Genomic DNA, 20185 nt, shown 5'->3' on the forward strand with positions numbered 1-20185 from the left:
ACCTCATCAAGAGGGGGGCGCATGAGCTCCTCCCAAAAATTCTTCAATTTGATTATTGGGCCCGCTTAGAAGCATCTGTCACCAAGCTGCAAGAAGCTGTAAATCAACTCAAAGAAAAACAGCAGAATCAAAACAGCATGCTCTGAAAAATGCTCATAAAACAAGAGAGACAAGGGCATGAGATACAGGAGCTAAAGCGTCAGAAGCTGTCTCTTGAAGAGTTTGACGTCCCACAAATTGAAGGAGCACCTACCCCTCAAAATCAAGGTTGTTGAGTCCTAACTCTGTGATAACTTTTATTATTAGAAACCTATTTTAAGAATCACATAAGCATTAGTATTAGAGTCATTTATTTTTATGTCTTTAATTTCCTTCCTTTTATTATTATTTGTCTGCTTTTATGTTTATTTTATGTCTTATTTTTATTCCATGATCAATAAATTTTAGAGTCTATGTCTTAAAGCTATGAATGATTCCATAAATCCCTCACCTTTCTTAATTGAATAATATTTTTATTTGCAAAAGAAAGAAGTACATGGGTTTCGAAATTTATCTTGAAATTAGTTTAATTATTTTGATGTGGTGGTAATAATTTTTGTTTTCTGAATGAATGCCTGAACAGTGCATAGTTTTGATTTTGTTGTTTATGAATGTTAAGATTATTGGCTCTTGAAGAAATAATGAAAAAGGAGAAATGTTATTGATAATCTGAAAAATCATAAAATTGATTCTTGAAGCAAGAAAAAGCAATGAAAAGCTTGCAGAAAAAAATGGCGAAAAAAAATTTTAGAAAAAAAAGAAAAAGAAAAAGCAAGCAGAAAAAGCCAGTAACCCTTTAAACTAAAAGGCACGGGTAAAAAAGATCCAAGGCTTTGAGCATTAATGGATAGGAGGGCCCAAAGGAATAAAATCCTGACCTAAGCGGCTAAATCAAGCTGTCCTTAACCATGTGCTTGTGGCTTGAAGGACTAAGTGAAAAGCTTGAGAATGAGTGGTTAAAGTTGTAGTCCAAAGTAAAAGAGTGTGCTTAAGAGCTCTGGGCACCTCTAACTGGGGACTCTAGCAAAGCTGAGTCACAATCTGAAGAGGTTCACCCAGTCATGTGTCTGTGGCATTTATGTATCTGGTGGTAATACTAGAAAACAAAATGCTTAGGGTCACGACCAAGACTCATAAAGTAGTTGTGTTCAAGAATCAACATACTGAACTAGGAGAATCGATAACACTATCTGAATTCTGAGTTCCTATGGATGCCAATCATTCTGAACTCCAAAGGATAAAGTGAGATGCCAAAACTATTCAGAAGCAAAAAGGCTACTAGTCCCACTCATCTAATTGGAATTAAGCTTCATTGATATTTTGGAATTTATTTCATATTCTCTTCTTTTTATCCTATTTTCTTTTTAGTTGCTTGGGGACAAGCAACAATTTAAGTTTGGTGTTGTGATGAGCGGATAATTTATACCCATTTTGGCATTATTTTTACATAGTTTTTAGTATGATTTAATTAATTTTTATTATATTTTTATTAGTTTTTATTCAAAAACCACATTTCTGGACTTTACTATGAGTTTGTGTGTTTTCTGTAATTTTAGGTATTTTCTGGCTGAAATTGAGGGATTTGAGCAAAAATCTTATTCAGAGGCTAAAAAAGGACTGCAGATGCTGTTGGATTCTGACCCTCCTGCACTCGAAGTGAATTTTCTAGAGCTACAGAAGCCTAATTGGCGAGCTCTCAATTGCGTTGGAAAGTAGACATCCTGGACTTTCCAGAAATATATAATAGTCCATATTTTTCCCGATATTTAATGGCCCAAACTGGCGTCCAAAACCAGCCTAAAACTTCCTGGCGTAAAACGCCAGAACTGGCATAATTCTTGGCGTTAAACGCCCATTTTGGCACCCAGGGTGGCGTTTAACGCCAGCTTTAGGAATATGCACGTGAAAGCTTGAAAGCTCAGCCCAAACACTGACCAAGTGGGTCTCAAAAGTGGATTTCTACACTATCTGCACTTAGTTACTCATTTTCTGTAAACCTAAGTTACTAGTTTAGTATAAAAATGACTTTTAGAGATTCATTCTGAAACTTATGACATTTTACACTTCATATTATATCTTCTACGGCATGAGTCTCTAAACTCCATAAGTGGGGGTGAGGAACTCTGTTGTGTTTCAATGGATTAATGCAATTACTACTGTTTTCTATTCAATCACGCTTGATTCTATTCTAAGATACCCATTCGTACTTCAATATAGAGAATGTGATGATCCGTGACACTCATCATTATCCTCAACTTATGAACGCGTGCCTGACAATCACTCCCGTTCTACCTGAGCTCAAGGTAGTCATTGGGCGACAGCTTGAGTGTGTATCTCTTGGGTTTCTAATCCACGGACCGAGTCCGGAGGTTAGAACCTTCCTGGAATAGGCTAGAACCAATTGGCAGCATTCCTGGGATCTGGAAAGTCTAAACCTTATCTGTGGTATTTCGAGTGGGATCCAGGAAGGGATGACTGTGATGAGCTACAAACTCACGAATGTTGAGCGCAGTGACACTGTGCAAAAGGATAAGGGTCCTATTCCGACGCTAGTGAGAACTGACAGATGATTAGCCGTGCGGTAGCTGTACATGGTATTTTTCAGCTGAGACGAGAAATCTGACAGTTGATTAGCCGTGCAGAGATCGTACCTGGTAGCTTTCATCCGAGAGGATCATACAGCTTGCCATTGAAGGAAACCATGCATGTTTGGAGAAGAAGGCAATAGGAAAGCAGAGATTCAGAAGACAGAGCATCTCCGGAACCTCAGCCTGTTTCTCATTATTAAATCACAAGTACTATTTATTTCATGTTGTTTAATTTCATAAATACAATCACTCTTATCATTAATCTCCTGACTAAGATTTACAAAATAACCATAAATTGCTTCAAGCCGACAATCTCAGTAGGATCGACCCTTACTCACGTAAGGTATTACTTGGACGACCCAGTACACTTGCTGGTTAGTTGTGCGGAGTTGTGAAAAGTGTAATCACAATTTCCCACACCAGCGTTCAATGCCCCAATAGAGGCACAAACCTGGCGTTGAACGCCAGGAAGAAGGTCCCTCAAGGGCGTTCAACGCCGAATGTGAGGTACATAGCTGGTGTTGAATGCCAGCCAGGAGCAAGTGTTGGGTGTTCAACGCCCACAAGGGGTAGGGAACTAAAATTCGCTAGCCCCTAAGGATCAATGGGTCCCACAAAATCTCCGCCTACCCCACCTTCTTCTCTCTCTTCCCCATACACTCTTCCCTATAAACCCTAACCCAATCACATCCATATCACTTCCCAAAACCATCATAACTCCCACCAACCCCCACCCACTTCAAATTCAAAATTACCCACCCAATTCCCACCCATTCATTCGAACCCAACCTATCCCACTCTTATAAATACCCTTTCTTCCTACCCTTCATACACACACCATCCATACACTAAGCCCTTCTTGGCCGCATCCACTATCCCTTTCCTTCTCCTATATTCTCTTCTTTTTTCTACTCTTTTCTTCATATTTTGCTCGAGGACGAGCAAATCTTTTAAGTTTGGTGTTGGAAAAGCCTTGCTTTTTTCTTTGTATTTACACTTTTGGCACCCAAAGCAGTTGCTTCCACCACCGAATCTTGGGAGATGGAAAGATTCATCACCAAAGCTCATCAAGACCACTTCTATGAAATAGTGGCAAAGAAAAGGGTGATTCCTAAGTCCCCTTTAGGCTAAAAAAGAATGAGTACCCGGAGATCCGAAGAAAAATTTGGAGGAGAGGTTGGGAAGTCCTAACCAATCCTATCCCGGAAGTTGGGATCTTGATGGTTGGTAAGAGAGATTTATCATTGGTTTAGAATCAAGAATCAATTCGTTAGTAGCATAGTCCAAACCAACAATGAATTCTCTTAATCAAATATCAAATTTTCAAATCATAAATTTCCCTAGGATGCAATTGGAAGTGTTATGCTTTCGGTTGTGGAGGCAAAAAGGGGTTTCCATCAAAGAACTAAATATTAAAGGAACTAAGCAATAAAAGAACTAAGAGATGATCAAAATTGGAATCAATGCAAGTAAAAGGGAAAACAAGATCAAAACTAGTGAAAATGCTAAAATATGCATAAAAGAGTCTTGACTTGGGAATGAGAGTCCAAGGAATCCTATCATCGCCAAAACCACAACTATGATAATTATGATGAGTCAATCTCGCCTAGTTAACCCCTAACATCGAGGAGTAAGTCAAGCAAGCATAATTGACCTTAATCCATAAGTCCTAGCTAACTTACCAAACTAGTTAATAAAACGCTAGCGTCAATAGAAACAAGAGTCAACTAACTACCCAAGAATTACCACTAAATGTCGAACACTATGACTCTAGTATCCTAGGAACTCAAATCCCAAGTCAAGGTGTGAAAATCTACTCAAAACTCATAATTGGCATTTTCACAAACACCTTGTGTGCATAAAAGTAAAACATGAAAAATTACAAAGACAAGTAAAAGCTATAACCAAAACATTCACAATATCAACAATTAACATTCAATCTAACATAAAGGAAGGATAAAACATTAAATTCATCTATCAAAATTCCAAGAAACCAAAATTGCATATATAGACAAAGTAACTTGAACCATGAGAAAAATAAAAGCAAGTAGTGGAATTAAAGAGGAAATTTAAGAGTACTTACAAAATAGGAGCAAAATCCAAAATCAAAGCTTGCTATAAAATGCTACAATGGAGATGGAAATGAAACCCTATGAGAGTATTTTCTACTCTACTCCTACTCCTACTCCTATGGAAGCTTCCTAATCCTCATTCTACCTAATACTACCTAATAAAAACCTAATATGTTGATATGTGTTGATATCCCCTTCATATAGCACTTCAATTCAGCATCCAGCCTTCCAAAATTGGGCCAAAAGCTCTCAGAAATCGCGCAGCATGTGTTTCATTAATGAAACCACGTGCAGGGTCCTGTGCGTATGCATAGATGTGTGCGTACGCACAAAGGGTTGTGCGCACGCATACATACAAATTCCTTATTGTGCGTACGCACCGGTACTTGTGCGCACGCACACTTGTCTGTGTGTGCTTTTTCTTGTTTTCTTCATGTGTTTTCCCTTGTACATGCTTTCTTCCACTTTTGCCTAGCCAATCTTGCCAAAATGACCTGAAATCACTCACAAAACGTATCATGTCTTCAAATGGCATGAAAGTGGAATTAAAATCACTAATTTAGGCACAAAAACGCATGTTTTCACATTTATGTCCAAATTAGGGAGGAATCACAAAAGTATGCTATTTTAGTGCCTAAGTTTGAGTTTATGTGATGAAATCCATCCAAATCAAGCTAAAGTATATCAAAAAATATGGACTCATCAATTACCCCACACTTAAATAGTAGCATGTCCTCATGCTAAACCAAACAAGGAGAATAATCAAAGGGGTCACCAACTTATTGAATGCAACTATTTAAATGCATGCAAGTATACTATATACTATATTTATCTATTTATCTATAATATCCTATTAATTTGGTGAAAACAAACAATCAAATTCCAAACAAGTGTATAGACATATAGGGCTAAGCAAAGAATTAATTCAATGTAATCAAAATCTAAATAATTGATTCAAGTTTCAAATTGAAGGAACTTGCAATAATACATGATAAGTGGTGCACGAAATTGGGATCTCAGGCAACGGCGCCAAAAACTCTGTACGCACGTCTTAATAAAATCGTTTTTCATTCACAACTTCGATACAACTAACCAGCAAGTGCACTGGGTCGTCCAAGTAATAAACCTTACGTGAGTAAGGGTCGATCCCACGGAGATTGTTGGTATGAAGCAAGCTATGGTGACCTTGTAAATCTCAGTCAGGCGGATAATGATTGATTATGGAGTTTTCGAAAATAATATTAATTAAATAGAGAATAAAGATAGAAATACTTATGTATATCACTGGTGAGAATTTCAGATAAGCGCATAGAGATACTTTCGTTCCTCTGAACCTCTGCTTTCCTGCTGTCTTCATCCAATCAATCCTACTCCTTTCCATGGCTGGCTTTATGTAAGGACATCACCGTTGTCAATGGCTGCATCCCATCCTCTTGTGAAAATTGTCCAAATGCTCTGTCATAGCACGGCTAATCATCTGAGGTTCTCGATCATACTGGAATAGGATTCACCCTCCTTTTGCGTCTGTCACTACGCCCAGCAATCGCGAGTTTGAAGTTCGTCACAATCATTCAATCCCAGAGTCCTACTCGGAATACCACAGACAAGGTTTAGACCTTCCAGACTCTCATGAATGCCGCCATCAATCTAGCTTATACCACGAGGATTCTGATTAAGAGATCCAAGAGATAATCATTCAATCGAAGGTAGAACGGAAGTGGTTGTCAGGCACGCGTTCGTAGGGAATGATGATGATTGTCACGTTCATCACATTCATGTTGAAGTGCGAATGAATATCTTAGAAACGGAATAAGTTGAGTTGAATAGAAAAACAGTAGTACTTTGCATTAATTTATGAGGAACAACAGAGCTCCACACCGTAATCTATGGAGTGTAGAAACTCTACCGTTTGAAAATACATAAGTGAATGGAGGGTAAGCATGGCCGAGTGGCCAGCCTCCCATGGAGGTCTAGAGATCTAAAAATGATCAAAAGATACAATCCAGGATGTCAAATACAATAGTAAAAAGTCCTATTTATACTAAACTAGTTACTAGGGTTTACAGAAGTAAGTAATTGATGCATAAATCCACTTCCGGGGCCCACTTGGTGTGTGCTTGGGCTGAGCTTGAATGTTTCACGTGCAGAGGCTCTTTCTGGAGTTGAACGCCAGGTTGTAACGTGTTTCTGGCGTTCAACTCTGGTTTGTGACGTGTTTCTGGCGTTTAACTCCAGACAGCAGCGTAGAACTGGCGTTCAACGCCCATTTGCGTCATCTAAACTCGGCCAAAGTATGGAATATTATATATTGCTGCAAAGCCCTGGATGTCTACTTTCCAACGCAATTAGAAGCGCGCCATTTTGAGTTCTGTAGCTCTAGAAAATCCACTTTGAGTGCAGGGAGGTCAGAATCCAACAGCATCAGCAGTCCTTCTTCAACCTCTGAATATGATTTTTGCTCAAGTCCCTTAATTTCAGCTAGAAAATACCTGAAATCATAGAAAAACACACAAACTCATAGTAAAGTCCAAAAAAGTGAATTTAACATAAAAACTAATGAAAACATCCCTAAAAGTAACTAGATTCTACTAAAAACATACTAAAAATAATGCCAAAAAGCGTATAAATTATCCGCTCATCACAACACCAAACTTAAATTGTTGCTTGTCCCCAAGTAACTGAAAATCAAATAGGATAAAAAGAAGAGAATATACTATAAATTCCAAACTATCAATGAAACATAGCTCCAATTAAATGAGCGGGACTTGTAGCTTTTTGCCTCTTGAATAGTTTTGGCATCTCACTTTATCCATTGAAGTTCAGAATGGTTGGCATCTATAGCTCATAGTTCAGATAGTGTTATTGATTCTCCTAGTTCAGTATGATGATTCTTGAACATAGCTATTTTATGAGTCTTGGCCGTGGCCCTAAGCACTTTGTTTTCCAGTATTACCATCGGATACATAAATGCCACAGACACATAATTGGGTGAACCTTTTCAGATTGTGACTCAGCTTTGCTAAAGTCCCCAATTAGAGGTGTCCAGGGTTCTTAAGCACACTCTTCTTTTGCTTTGGACCTTGATTTTAACCGCTCAGTCTCAAGTTTTCACTTGACACCTTCACGCCACAAGCACATGGTTAGGGACAACTTGGTTTAGCCGCTTAGGCCAGGATTTTATTCCTTTAGACCCTCATATCCACTGATGCTCAAAGCCTTGGGATCCTTTTTATTTACCCTTGCCTTTTGTTTTTAAGGGTTATTGGCTTTTTGCTCTTGCCTCTTGGTTTTAAGAGCTTTTGGCTTTTTCTGCTTGCTTTTTATTTTTTATTTTTTTCTTCTTTCTATTTTTTCGCTATTTTTTTTTTTTTGCAAGCTTTGTTCTTTGCTGCTTTTTCTTGCTTCAAGAATCATTTTTATGATTTTTCAGATTATCAAATAACATGTCTCCTTATCATCATTCTTTCAAAAGCCAACATATTTAACATTCTTAAACAACAACTTCAAAAGACATATGCACTGTTCAAGCATTCATTCAGAAAACAAGAAGCATTGTCACCACATCAATATAATTAAACTAAGTTCAAGGATAAATTCGAAACTCATGTACTTCTTGTTCTTTTGAATTAAAACAGTTTTCGTTTAAGAGAGGTGATGGATTCATAGGACATTCATAACTTTAAGACAAAGTTACTAAATACTAATGATCATGTAATGAAGACACAAACATGGATAAGCACTTAACATAGAGAAAACAAAAAACAGAGAATGTAAGAACAAGGAATGAGTCCACCTTAGTGATGGTGGCGTTTCCTTCTTGAAGAACCAATGATGTCCTTGAGCTCTCCTATGTCTCTTCCTTGTCTTTGTTGCTCCTCCCTCATTGCTTTTTGATCTTCTCTTATTTCATGAAGGATGATGGAGTGCTCTTGATGTTCCACCCTTAATTGTCCCATGTTGGAACTTAATTCTCCTAGGGAGGTTTTGATTTGCTCCCAATAGTTTTGTGGAGGAAAATGCATTTGAGGCATCTCCGGGATCTCATGGTGATGAGCTTCATGCGTCTCTTGAGATCCATGAATGGGCTCTCTTGCTTGCTCCATCCTTTTCTTAGTGATGGGCTTCTCTTCCTCAATGGGAATGTCTCCTTCTATGAAAGCTCCAACTGAGTAACATAGATGGCAAATAAGATGAGGAAAAGCTAGCCTTGCCCAAGGAGAGGGTTTTTCGGCTATTTTGTAGAGTTCAAGGGAGATGACTTCATGAACTTCTACTTCCTCTCCAATCATGATGCTATGAATCATGATGGCCCGATCCACATGAACTTCTACTTCCTCTCCAATCATGGTTGCTAGTGGGAATGATGGAGCGTTGGATGAACTCCAACCATCCTCTAGCCACAGGCTTGAGGTCCAGTCTTCTTAATTGAACCGGCTTGCCTTTGGAGTCAATCTTCCATTGAGCTCCTTCCACACATATGTCCATGAGGACTTGGTCCAACCTTTGATTAAATTTGACCCTTCTAGTGTAGGGGCGTGCATCTCCTTGCATCATAGGCAAGTTAAACGCCAACCTCACATTTTTCAGACTAAAATCTAAGTATTTTCCCCGAACCATGGTGAGATAATTCTTTGGGTTCGGGTTCTTACTTTGATCATGGTTCCTAGTGATCCATGCATTGGCATAGAACTCTTGAACCATTAGGATGCCGACTTGTTGGATGGGGTTTGTTAGAACTTCCCAACCTCTTCTTTGGATTTCATGTCGAATCTCCGGATACTCATTTCTCTTGAGCTTGAAAGGGACCTCGGGGATCACCTTCTTCTTGGCCACAACATCATAGAAGTGGTCTTGATGGGCTTTGGAGATGAATCTTTCCATCTCCCATGACTCGGAGGTGGAAGCTTTTGTCTTCCCTTTCCCTTTTCTAGAGGATTCTCCGATCTTAGGTGCCATCAATGGTAATGGAAAAACAAAAAGCTTATGCTTTTACCACACCAAACTTAGAATATTGCTCGCCCTCGAGCAAAAGAAGAAAGAATAGATGAAGAAGAAGAAGAAAATATGGAGGAGAGGGGGAGGGGTGTATTCGGCCAAGAAGGGGGAGAGAGGGTTGTGTTGTGTGAAAATGAAGAAGAATGGAGGGCTTTATATAGGGAAGGGAGGGGGGTAAGGTTCGGCCATAAGGGTGGGTTTTGGGTGGGAAATTGATTTTGAATTTTGAAGGTAGGTGGGGTTTATGAGGTAGGTTTATGGGGAAGAGTGGATGGATGTGAGTGGTGAAGTGGTTATAGGGAAGAGAGATTGAGGTGATTGGTGAAGAGTTTTGGGGAAGAGTGTTTATGGGATTGTGTGAAAGAGGGGTGAGAAGAAGTGAGTGGAGGTAGGTGGGGATCCTGTGGGGTCCACAGATCCTGAGGTGTTCAAGGATTTACAACCTTGCACCAAATTAGGCATGCAAAATGCCCTTGCACACAACTCTGGGCGTTCAGCGCCAGATTGGTGCTTGTTCTGGGCGTTAAACGCCCATTTGTTGCCCATTTCTGGCGTTGAATGCCAGAACCATGCTTGTTCTGAGCGTTTAGCGCCAGCTCTTCTCCAGGGTGCAATTCTGGCGTTCAAACGCCCAGATGCTGCCCATTTTGGGTGTTGAGCGCCAGAACCATGCTCTGTTCTGGCGTTGAACGCCAGCCAAATGCTTCTTACTGGTGTTTAAATGCCAGTAAGGTCTTCCTCCAGGGTGTGATTTTTCTTCTGCTATTTTTGATTCCGTTTTCAATTTTTATATTTATTTTGTGACTCCACATGATCATGAACCTAATAAAACATGAAAGAACAAGAAAAATAAAATTAGATAAATAAAAATTGGGTTGCCTCCCAACAAGCGCTTTTTTAATGTCAATAGCTTGACAATGGGTTCTCATGGAGCCTCACAGATGTTCAGAGCTTTTGTTGAGACTTCCCAACACCAAACCTAGAGTTTGGTTGTGGCCTCCCAACACCAAACTTAGAGTTTGACTGTGGGGGCTCTGGTTGACTCTGTTTTGAGAGAAGCTTACTGTGCCTCTTTTCCATGTTTACAGAAGGGTAACCTTGAGTTGTAAACACAAGGGAGTCCTCATTCAATTGAAGGACTAATTCACCTCTGTCAACATCAATCACAGCTCTTGCTGTGGCTAGGAAAGGTCTGCCAAGGATGATTGATTCATCCTCATCCTTCCCAGTATCAAGGATTATGAAATCAGCAGGGATGTAAAGGCCTTCAACCTTTACTAACACATCCTCTACTTGTCCATAAGCCTGTTTTCTTGAATTGTCTGCCATCTCTAATGAGATTTTAGTAGCTTGCACCCCAAAGATTCCCAGTTTCTCTATTACAGAGAGGGGCATGAGGTTTATCCCTGAACCAAGGTCACACAGAGCCTTTTCAAAGATCATGTTGCCTATGGTACAAGGTATTACGAACTTTCCAGGATCCTGTTTCTTCTGAGGCAATGTCAGTTGATCCAGATCACTTAGTTCATTGGTGAACAAGGGAGGTTCATCTTCCCAAGTCTCAATACCAAATAATTTAGCATTCAGCTTCATGATTGCACCAAGGTACTTGGTAACTTGCTCTTCAGTAACATCCTCATTCTCTTCAGAAGATGAATACTCGTCAGAGCTCATGAAGGGCATAAGGAGGTTCAATGGAATCTCTATGGTCTCTAGATGAGTCTCAGATTCCTTTGGTTCCTCAAAGGGAAACTCCTTATTGATCACTGGACGTCCCAGGAGATCTTCCTCCTTGGGATTCACATCCTTCTCCTCTTTTGTGGTTTCGGCCATGATGGTCATTTCAATGACCTTGCACTCTCCTTTTGGATTTTCTTCTGTATTGCTTGGGAGAGTACTAGGAGGGATTCCAGTGACTCTTTTACTCAGCTGGCCCACTTGTGCCTCCAAATTTCTAATGGAGGACCTTGTTTCATTCATGAAACTTATAGTGGCCTTAGATAGATCAGAGACTAAGTTTGCTAAATTAGATGTATTTTGTTCAGAGTTCTCTGCCTGTTGCTGAGTGGATGATGGAAAAGGTTTACTATTGTTAAACCTATTTCTTCCACCATTATTAAAGCCTTGTTGAGGCCTTTGTTGATCCTTCCATGAGATATTTGGGTGATTTCTCCATGAGGGGTTATAGGTGTTTCTATAAGGTTCACCCATGTAATTCACCTCCGCTATTGCAGGATTTTCAGGATCATAAGCTTCTTCTTCAGAAGATGCCTCATGAGTACTGTTGGATGCAGCTTGCATTCCATTCATACTCTGAGAGATCATATTGACTTGCTGAGTCAATATTTTATTCTGAGCCAATATGGCATTTAGAGTATCAATTTCAAGAACTTCCTTCTTCTGAGGCATCCCATTACTCACAGGATTCCTCTCAGAAGTGTACATGAACTGGTTATTAGCAACCATGTCAATGAGTTCTTGAGCTTCTGCAGGCATTTTCTTTAGGTGAATGGATCCACCTGCAGAAGTATCCAATGACATTTTAGCCAATTCAGATAGACCATCATAGAATATATCCAGGATGGTCCATTCTGAAAGCATGTCAGAAGGACACTTTTTGGTCAGTTCTTTGTATCTCTCCCAAGCTTCATAGAGGGATTCACCTTCTTTCTGTCTGAAGGTCTGAACATCCACTCTAAGCTTACTCAGCTTTTGAGGAGGAAAGAACTTGGCTAAGAAAGCCTTGACCAGCTTATCCCAAGAGTTCAGGCTATCCTTAGGTTGAGAGTTCAACCATATTCTAGCTCTGTCTCTCATAGAAAAAGGGAAAAGCATGAGCCTGTAGACTTCAGGATCTACTCCATTAGTCTTAATAGTATCACAGATCTGCAAGAATTGAGTTAAGAACTGAAAAGGATCTTCAGATGGAAGTCCATGAAACTTGCAGTTCTGCTGCATCAGAGAAACTAATTGAGGTTTCAGCTCAAAATTGTTTGCTCCAATGGCAGGAATGGAGATGCTTCTTCCATGTAAATTGGAATTAGGTGCAGTAAAGTCACCAAGCATCCTCCTTTCATTATTATTATTTTCGGCTGCCATCTCTTCTTCCTGTTCGAAAATTTCTGAAAGGTGCTTGCTGGATTGTTGTAATTTAGCTTCTCTTATTTTCCTCTTCAGAGTCCTTTCAGGTTCTGGATCTGCTTCAACAAGAATGTTCTTGTCCTTGCTCCTGCTCATATAAAAAAGAAGGAAACAGAAAAATAATAATAGGGATCCTTTTTACCACAGGTATAGAGGTTCCCCTGTGTGAGTAGAAGAAGAAAAGAATGTAATGTAAAGAAAGAAACACAAGGGAAAGGAGAGCAGAGATGTGGGATGAAGAGAGGTATTAGTAGATGAATAAATAAATAGAAGGAGATGAGAGAGAAGGAGAATTTTCGAAAATTATTTTTGAAAAAGAGTTAGTGATTTTCGAAAATAGTTTTTGAAAAAGGTTAGTAATTTTTCGAAAATTAAAATCAAAAATTAAAATAACTAGTTAATTAAAAAGAATTTTTTGAAAAAGAGGGGGAGATATTTTCGAAAATTAGAGAGAGAGAGTTAGTTAGGTAGTTTTGAAAGAGATAAGAAACAAACAAAAAGTTAGTTAGTTAGTTGAAACAAATTTGAAAATCAATTTTGAAAAGATAAGAAGATAAGAAGTTAGATGAGATACTTTGAAATCAAATTTTTGAAAAAGATATGATTTTGAAAAAGATAAGATAGAAAGAAATTTTTGAAAAGATATGATTGAAATTAGTTTCGAAAAAGATTTGAATTTTAAAATCACAATTAATGACTTGATTCACAAGAAATCACAAGATATGATTCTAGAACTTAAAGTTTGAATCTTTCTTAACAAGTAAGTAACAAACTTGAAATTTTTGAATCAAAACATTAATTGTTGATGATATTTTTGAAAATTATGAGATAAAATTAAGAAGAAGATTTTTGAAAAATATTTTTATAATTTTCGAAAATAAATAAGAAAAATGAAAAAGATTTGATTTTTTGAAAAAGATTTTGAAAAAGATAAGATTTTTAAATTGAAAATTTGATTTGACTCATAAAAACAACTAGATTTTAAAAATTTTTTTGAAAAAGTCAAATCTAATTTTCGAAATTTTAAGAGAGAAAAAGGGGAAGATATTTTTTTTATTTTTGAATTTTTAATGATGAGAGAGAAAAACATGAAAATGATGCAATGCATGAAAGTTATGGATCAAAGCAAGGAATGCATGCAAGAATGCTATGAATGCCAAGATGAACACCAAGAACACTTTGAAGATCATGATGAACATCAAGAACATATTTTTGAAAAATTTTCAATGCAAAGAAAACATGTAAGACACCAAACTTAGAAATCTTTCATGTTCAGACACTATGAATGCAAAAATGCATATGAAAAACAAGAAAAGACACAAAACAAGAAAACATCAAGATCAAACAAGAAGACTTACCAAGAACAACTTGAAGATCATGAAGAACACCATGAATGCATGATTTTTTCGAAAAATGCAAGATGAACATGCAATTGACACCAAACTTAAAATTGACTCAAGACTCAAACAAGAAACACAAAATATTTTTTATTTTTTTTTTATTTTCTAATTTTTTTTTGTATTTTTCGAAAATTAATTTGTGAAAAAGAAAAATAAGGATTCCAAAAATTTTTAATATGAATTCCAGGAATCTTGCACTCTTAGTCTAAAGCTCCAATCTGAGGGTTAGACATGGCTTAATAGCCAGTCAAGCTTTAGCATGTAGCATCAGAATATACTGCTCATTACTTATCAAATTAACTTGCCTCTATGCTGATGGTTTGGAAGCCTCAGTCCAAAAGAATTTAGACATGGCTTTACAGCCAGTCAGGCTTCAACATGCTTCATGAAACACTAGAATTCATTCTTAAAAATTCTGAAGAACATAATAAAAATTTTTGAAAAGAATTCTTTAATTTTTTTTAAAAATTTTTGAAAAATTTTTGAAAATAAAACAAAAAGAAAATTACCTAATCTGAGCAACAAGATGAACCGTCAGTTGTCCAAACTCGAACAATCCCCGGCAACGGCACCAAAAACTTGGTGCACGAAATTGTGATCTCAGGAAACGGCGCCAAAAACTCTGTATGCACGTCTTAATAAAATCGTTTTTCATTCACAACTTCGATACAACTAACCAGCAAGTGCACTGGGTCGTCCAAGTAATAAACCTTACGTGAGTAAGGGTCGATCCCACGGAGATTGTTGGTATGAAGCAAGCTATGGTCACCTTGTAAATCTCAGTCAGGCGGATAATGATTGATTATGGAGTTTTCGAAAATAATACTAATTAAACAGAGAATAATGATAGAAATACTTATGTATATCACTGGTGAGAATTTCAGATAAGCGCATAGAGATACTTTCGTTCCTCTAAACCTCTGCTTTCCTGCTGTCTTCATCCAATCAATCCTACTCCTTTCCATGGCTAGCTTTATGTAAGGACATCACCGTTGTCAATGGCTACTTTTTATCCTCTCTGGAAAATGGTCTGATGCGCTGTCACTGCATGGCTAATCGTCTGGAGGCATCACCCTTGTCAATGGCTGCATCCCATCCTCTTGTGAAAATGGTCCAAATGCTCTGTCACAGCACGGCTAATCATCTAAGGTTCTCGATCATACTAGAATAGGATTCACCCTCCTTTTGCGTCTGTCACTACGCCCAGCAATCGCGAGTTTGAAGTTCGTCACAGTCATTTAATCCCAGAGTCCTACTCGAAATACCACAGACAAGGTTTAGACTTTCCGGACTCTCATGAATGCCGCCATCAATCTAGCTTATACCACGAGGATTCTGATTAAGAGATCCAAGAGATAATCATTCAATCGAAGGTAGAACGGAAGTGGTTGTCAGGCACGCGTTCATAGGGAATGATGATGATTGTCACGTTCATCACATTCATGTTGAAGTGCGAATGAATATCTTAGAAATGGAATAAGTTGAGTTGAATAGAAAAACAGTAGTACTTTGCATTAATTCATGAGGAACAGCAGAGCTCCACACCTTAATCTATGGAGTGTAGAAACTCTACCGTTTGAAAATACATAAGTGAATGGAGGGTAAGCATGGCCGAGTGGCCAGCCTCCCATGGAGGTCTAGAGATCTAAAAATGATCAAAAGATACAATACAGGATGTCAAATACAATAGTAAAAAGTCCTATTTATACTAAACTAGTTACTAGGGTTTACAGAAGTAAGTAATTGATGCATAAATCCACTTCCGGGGCCCACTTGGTGTGTGCTTGGGCTGAGCTTGAATGTTTCACGTGCAGAGGCTCTTTTTGGAGTTGAACGCCAGGTTGTAACGTGTTTCTGGCGTTCAACTCTGGTTTGTGACGTGTTTTTGGCGTTTAACTCCAGACAGCAGCGTAGAACTGGCGTTCAACGCCAATTTGCATCATCTAAACTCGGCCAAAGTATGGACTATTATATATTTCTGGAAAGCCCTGAATGTCTACTTTCCAACGCAATTGGAAGCGTGCCATTTTGAGTTCTTTAGCTCAAGAAAATCCACTTTGAGTGCAGGGAGGTCAGAATCCAACAGCATCAGTAGTCCTTCTTCAACCTCTGAATCTGATTTTTGCTCAAGTCCCTCAATTTCAGCCAGAAAATACCTGAAATCACAGAAAAACATACAAACTCATAGTAAAGTCCAGAAATGTGAATTTAACATAAAAACTAATGAAAACATCCCTAAAAGTAATTAGATTCTACTAAAAACATACTAAAAACAATGCCAAAAACCGTATAAATTATCCGCTCATCAATAAGTGAGGTGGAAACATAGAATTGAGTAATTGAACCCTCACTAGGTATGTATACACTCTCAACTTTTGGTATTTAGGATCAATTCACTCAAGTCTCCTCTAATCATGTTTTCAAGGAATTGCTTTTCATCTAACAATCAACAACCATGGATGCATGAATGCAATTATCATGAGGACTTCATAGGGTTGTAATGGGCTAGGATTAAGGTAGGATAGATATGGCTAAGTGGACTAAGGAATTGGATCTTTGATTAGCTCAAGTATCTCACTCAACCTATATCAACCAAATCACAAAAATGTATTCTAACTACCCATTATTTCTTTTCACACACATTCATGCCATAGTTTCTATTCAAAACACATATGCATTCCTTATTCATTTTTTTCTTTTCTTTGGGGCAACCTTTGTCCCATCTTATTACTATTTTTTTTCTTTCATTTTATTTTTTTTCTATTTCTTTTTCTTTTTCTATGACAAATGCATATGGTTAAAGCAAATTGATACATAAATGTGCAGCCATTTTTCCAAATTTTTCAATAATTACCTAAAACAAAATTTTTCTCTACCAATGCTTCTCAAAATTTATCCCATACTTAAATGACACACACATCTCAACCTAAGCTAATCAAAGATGCAATTCAAGGTTATTTATGGTTTTTTGCTTAGGGTTGTGATGTGCTAACAATTAGAACAAAGGGGATTAAAAAGCTCTAAAGGGGTTAACAAAGGTAGACACAAAGGGTAGGCCATATGGGTTAAGTAAGCTTTAATCAAAGACGGCCTCAATCATGCTCAATGCATTCAAAACATCAATCATTGGAAATAAAAAATCAAGCAAAACCAATATCACAATCATAGAAGAGATATAGCACACAATGAACAAAATTAGTGGTTAGAATATGTAACCACTCATTATAGGCTCAAATCTCCTAAGGTATTTTGTTCTATCTCTCTTCTATGTTCCATAAAAATCATTCAAGCAAGTTTTAAAAAATAATTTTTCAAATCAATTCAATAGAACGTCCTAAAAACAAAATTCTTGGAAGTCTTTATTGTTTTTCACCAAAATTATTTCCTGTATGTATGTATGATGTGATGGATGCAATTTTTCAAAATTTTTCTAGTTCTATTACTAATTTTCAACAACCAAAAAATAACATGAACAATTAGGACAAAATTGAACTAGGTGCTATGATATTCACATCATCCAATCACAACTTCTATCTATAAAATATATACTAAGTGAAATATGCAAAAAAAATGCAACATATATATAAAATATATACCAACTAAAAATGCAAAATGTAATAGTATAAGGCAAGATATATATACTAGAAGAAAATGTAATACAACAATAAAAAATACTCCAAATATCTATAGAAAACATAATAAAAAGAAACAAAAATAAAATGCAAAGTGTTCGGTAAAGAGAATTTACACCTCAAAATGATGAATCCTCCCCCACACTTAAGCGTTGTGCGGTCCTCCGTGCACGAAGATGATCCGGGGAGAATGTCTCTCAAGAGCTCCACCTTCGGTTGGAGGATGCGGGGGCTCGGGTTGTGTGAAATTCGCCAAGTCCAATGCATTCTCGGCATCTCCATCCTCAGTGTTCTCCTCCTCTCTCGGCTCCTTACCTTTGTGTCTCATCCTCAAAAAGAATAAATAAAGTATAATTAGGAATCATAGGACAAGTAGCACAAAAAGATAAAGGGGAGCAAAGATATTGTATGCTCAGAGCAAAAAGAAGACAAACAAGCATTTAATTGAAGGAGTTTGTATAGTTGTGTGGCATGATAAAAATTAGCCATGTGTGTATTCTAGTTATGCACGCGGTTAGAATACACGCAACGGCCGGTTAAAATGGCATTCACACAATCAAAAGTAATAATGAGTTCCTCAATTAAATGGCCTAAGATGCAACTAAGAGATGAGCATCAATTAAACACAAGCAAACTTAAGCAATTATAACAAGAGTGAATTGAATTTAGGAAATATTGGATATTGAAGGTGTGCAAGTGAATAGCAAACTTGATATAAAATAGCACAATAAAAAATAACCAATGCAATGATGAAAAGAAATTTACTTATTCATCCTTAGGAAAAATCAAATGATCACATGGTTAAGGTTACAAAAAGTGGCAAGTCTTGTTAGGAATCAAGTCAAGTCAACTCAAATAAATGTAAAGCATTAACAAGAAACAAGAACCTTGTGATGTGATTATATTGACTTAAAAACCATGATGAACAAGCAATTCAATTTAATTCACTAAATTCAATATGTACTTCTTAAAAAATTGCACCAAATAAGAAATCAAATGTCACTCTTGCATATCAATTTGGTGTTAGAAACTCAAAGCAATAAACAACAAGTACATTATTGAAAATATAACCATTCAAAGGTGCACAATTCTCGATTAGAATGCCAAACAAAGATATAGTCTAACACATATGGTCATGACAACATATGAATTAACCAAAAAGTTCATTCAGGCATTACGTCATACACATGGAGTGCAGTGCACATATTCATTAAAGTCAAGCAAAAACTCAAACATCAACAACCCATAAATGAAAAAGTGAACACTTGCAATACAACAAACAAACCAAGCATTAAGCGTAACTTAAGCTAAATAACCAAAGTTAGACAAAGAAAACAAAAATTAAGCAAGCAACCCAGCATAAAAAAGAAAATTAAAATAAGAAAATTTAAAATATGAAGAATAGAAAAGAAAGGGATAGGTAACAGTGGCACTTGTGTTAGCCACTGCGAGGCTCACGGCGGTGGAGTTTCGTCGGAGAAGAGAAGAAAGAGAGAAGAAAAAGAAAGAAGGAAGAAGAAATAAAAGAAAGAAGAAGGAGAAGGAGAAGAAGAAGAAGAAAAGAGAAGAAATAGGGGGAGAGACATATGGTGGCGGTGGTGGTTCCGGCGGCTCCAGCGGTGGTCGGACGGCGACAGTGGTGGTCGCCAGAAGAAGGGAGTGGCTGGGTTGGGGGGGCAGTGAAGAAGAAAGGAAGAAGGGGTGTGGAAGGGCGCAACAGGGCACCCTTTCTCATTAACGCCCAGAACGCGACCTGAGCATACGCACAGGGGAGTGTGCGTACGCACACCAACGAAAATTGGGGGCGTTCATATGCACAGGACGTGCGAGCGCTGCTGGCAGAGAGGGTGTCAAGATGTGTGCGTGCGCACAGGGCTGTGCACACGAACATAAATTTTTTTTTTGAATAGGGAAAAATGACCATGTGTGCGTACGCACAGGGATTCGTGCACACGCACAGAATGAAAATGTGGTGGGGTGCGCATGCATCGAGGGTGCGAGCGCTGCAAACAGAACGCGTGTAACCAAGTGTGCGTGCGCACACTACTGTGTGCATGCACAGAAGGGAAAAACAGGGGAAGTGTGCGTACGCACAAGGCTGTGCGCATGCACAAGGCTGTGTGCACGCACATAACTCTGTTTCTGCAACATTTTTAATGCTTCTAAGGCACCAACCATGATATCAATCAAAGGTTTTTAACCCCAAAACACATCACTCTTCAAAAACACATGATCAAACATAAAATATAACTAATTCAAGCCTAGAATGCCATCAAACTATGCTAATCAAAGAGACAAAATTCAATAAACAAAAGCTA

The 20185-nt window shown here is 37.9% G+C and overlaps 1 non-coding gene across 1 annotated transcript; it reads left to right on the top strand.

Annotated features, from left to right (window-relative positions):
- Positions 1–12289: 12289 nt before the first annotated feature.
- Positions 12290–12397, top strand: LOC112753884 (small nucleolar RNA R71). Its single transcript, XR_003178246.1, has one exon. It is a non-coding gene; the product is annotated as a small nucleolar RNA R71 (small nucleolar RNA).
- Positions 12398–20185: the final 7788 nt, after the last annotated feature.

The sequence above is a fragment of the Arachis hypogaea genome, chromosome 15, assembly GCF_003086295.3.
Source record: "Arachis hypogaea cultivar Tifrunner chromosome 15, arahy.Tifrunner.gnm2.J5K5, whole genome shotgun sequence".
Lineage (NCBI taxonomy): Eukaryota > Viridiplantae > Streptophyta > Magnoliopsida > Fabales > Fabaceae > Arachis > Arachis hypogaea.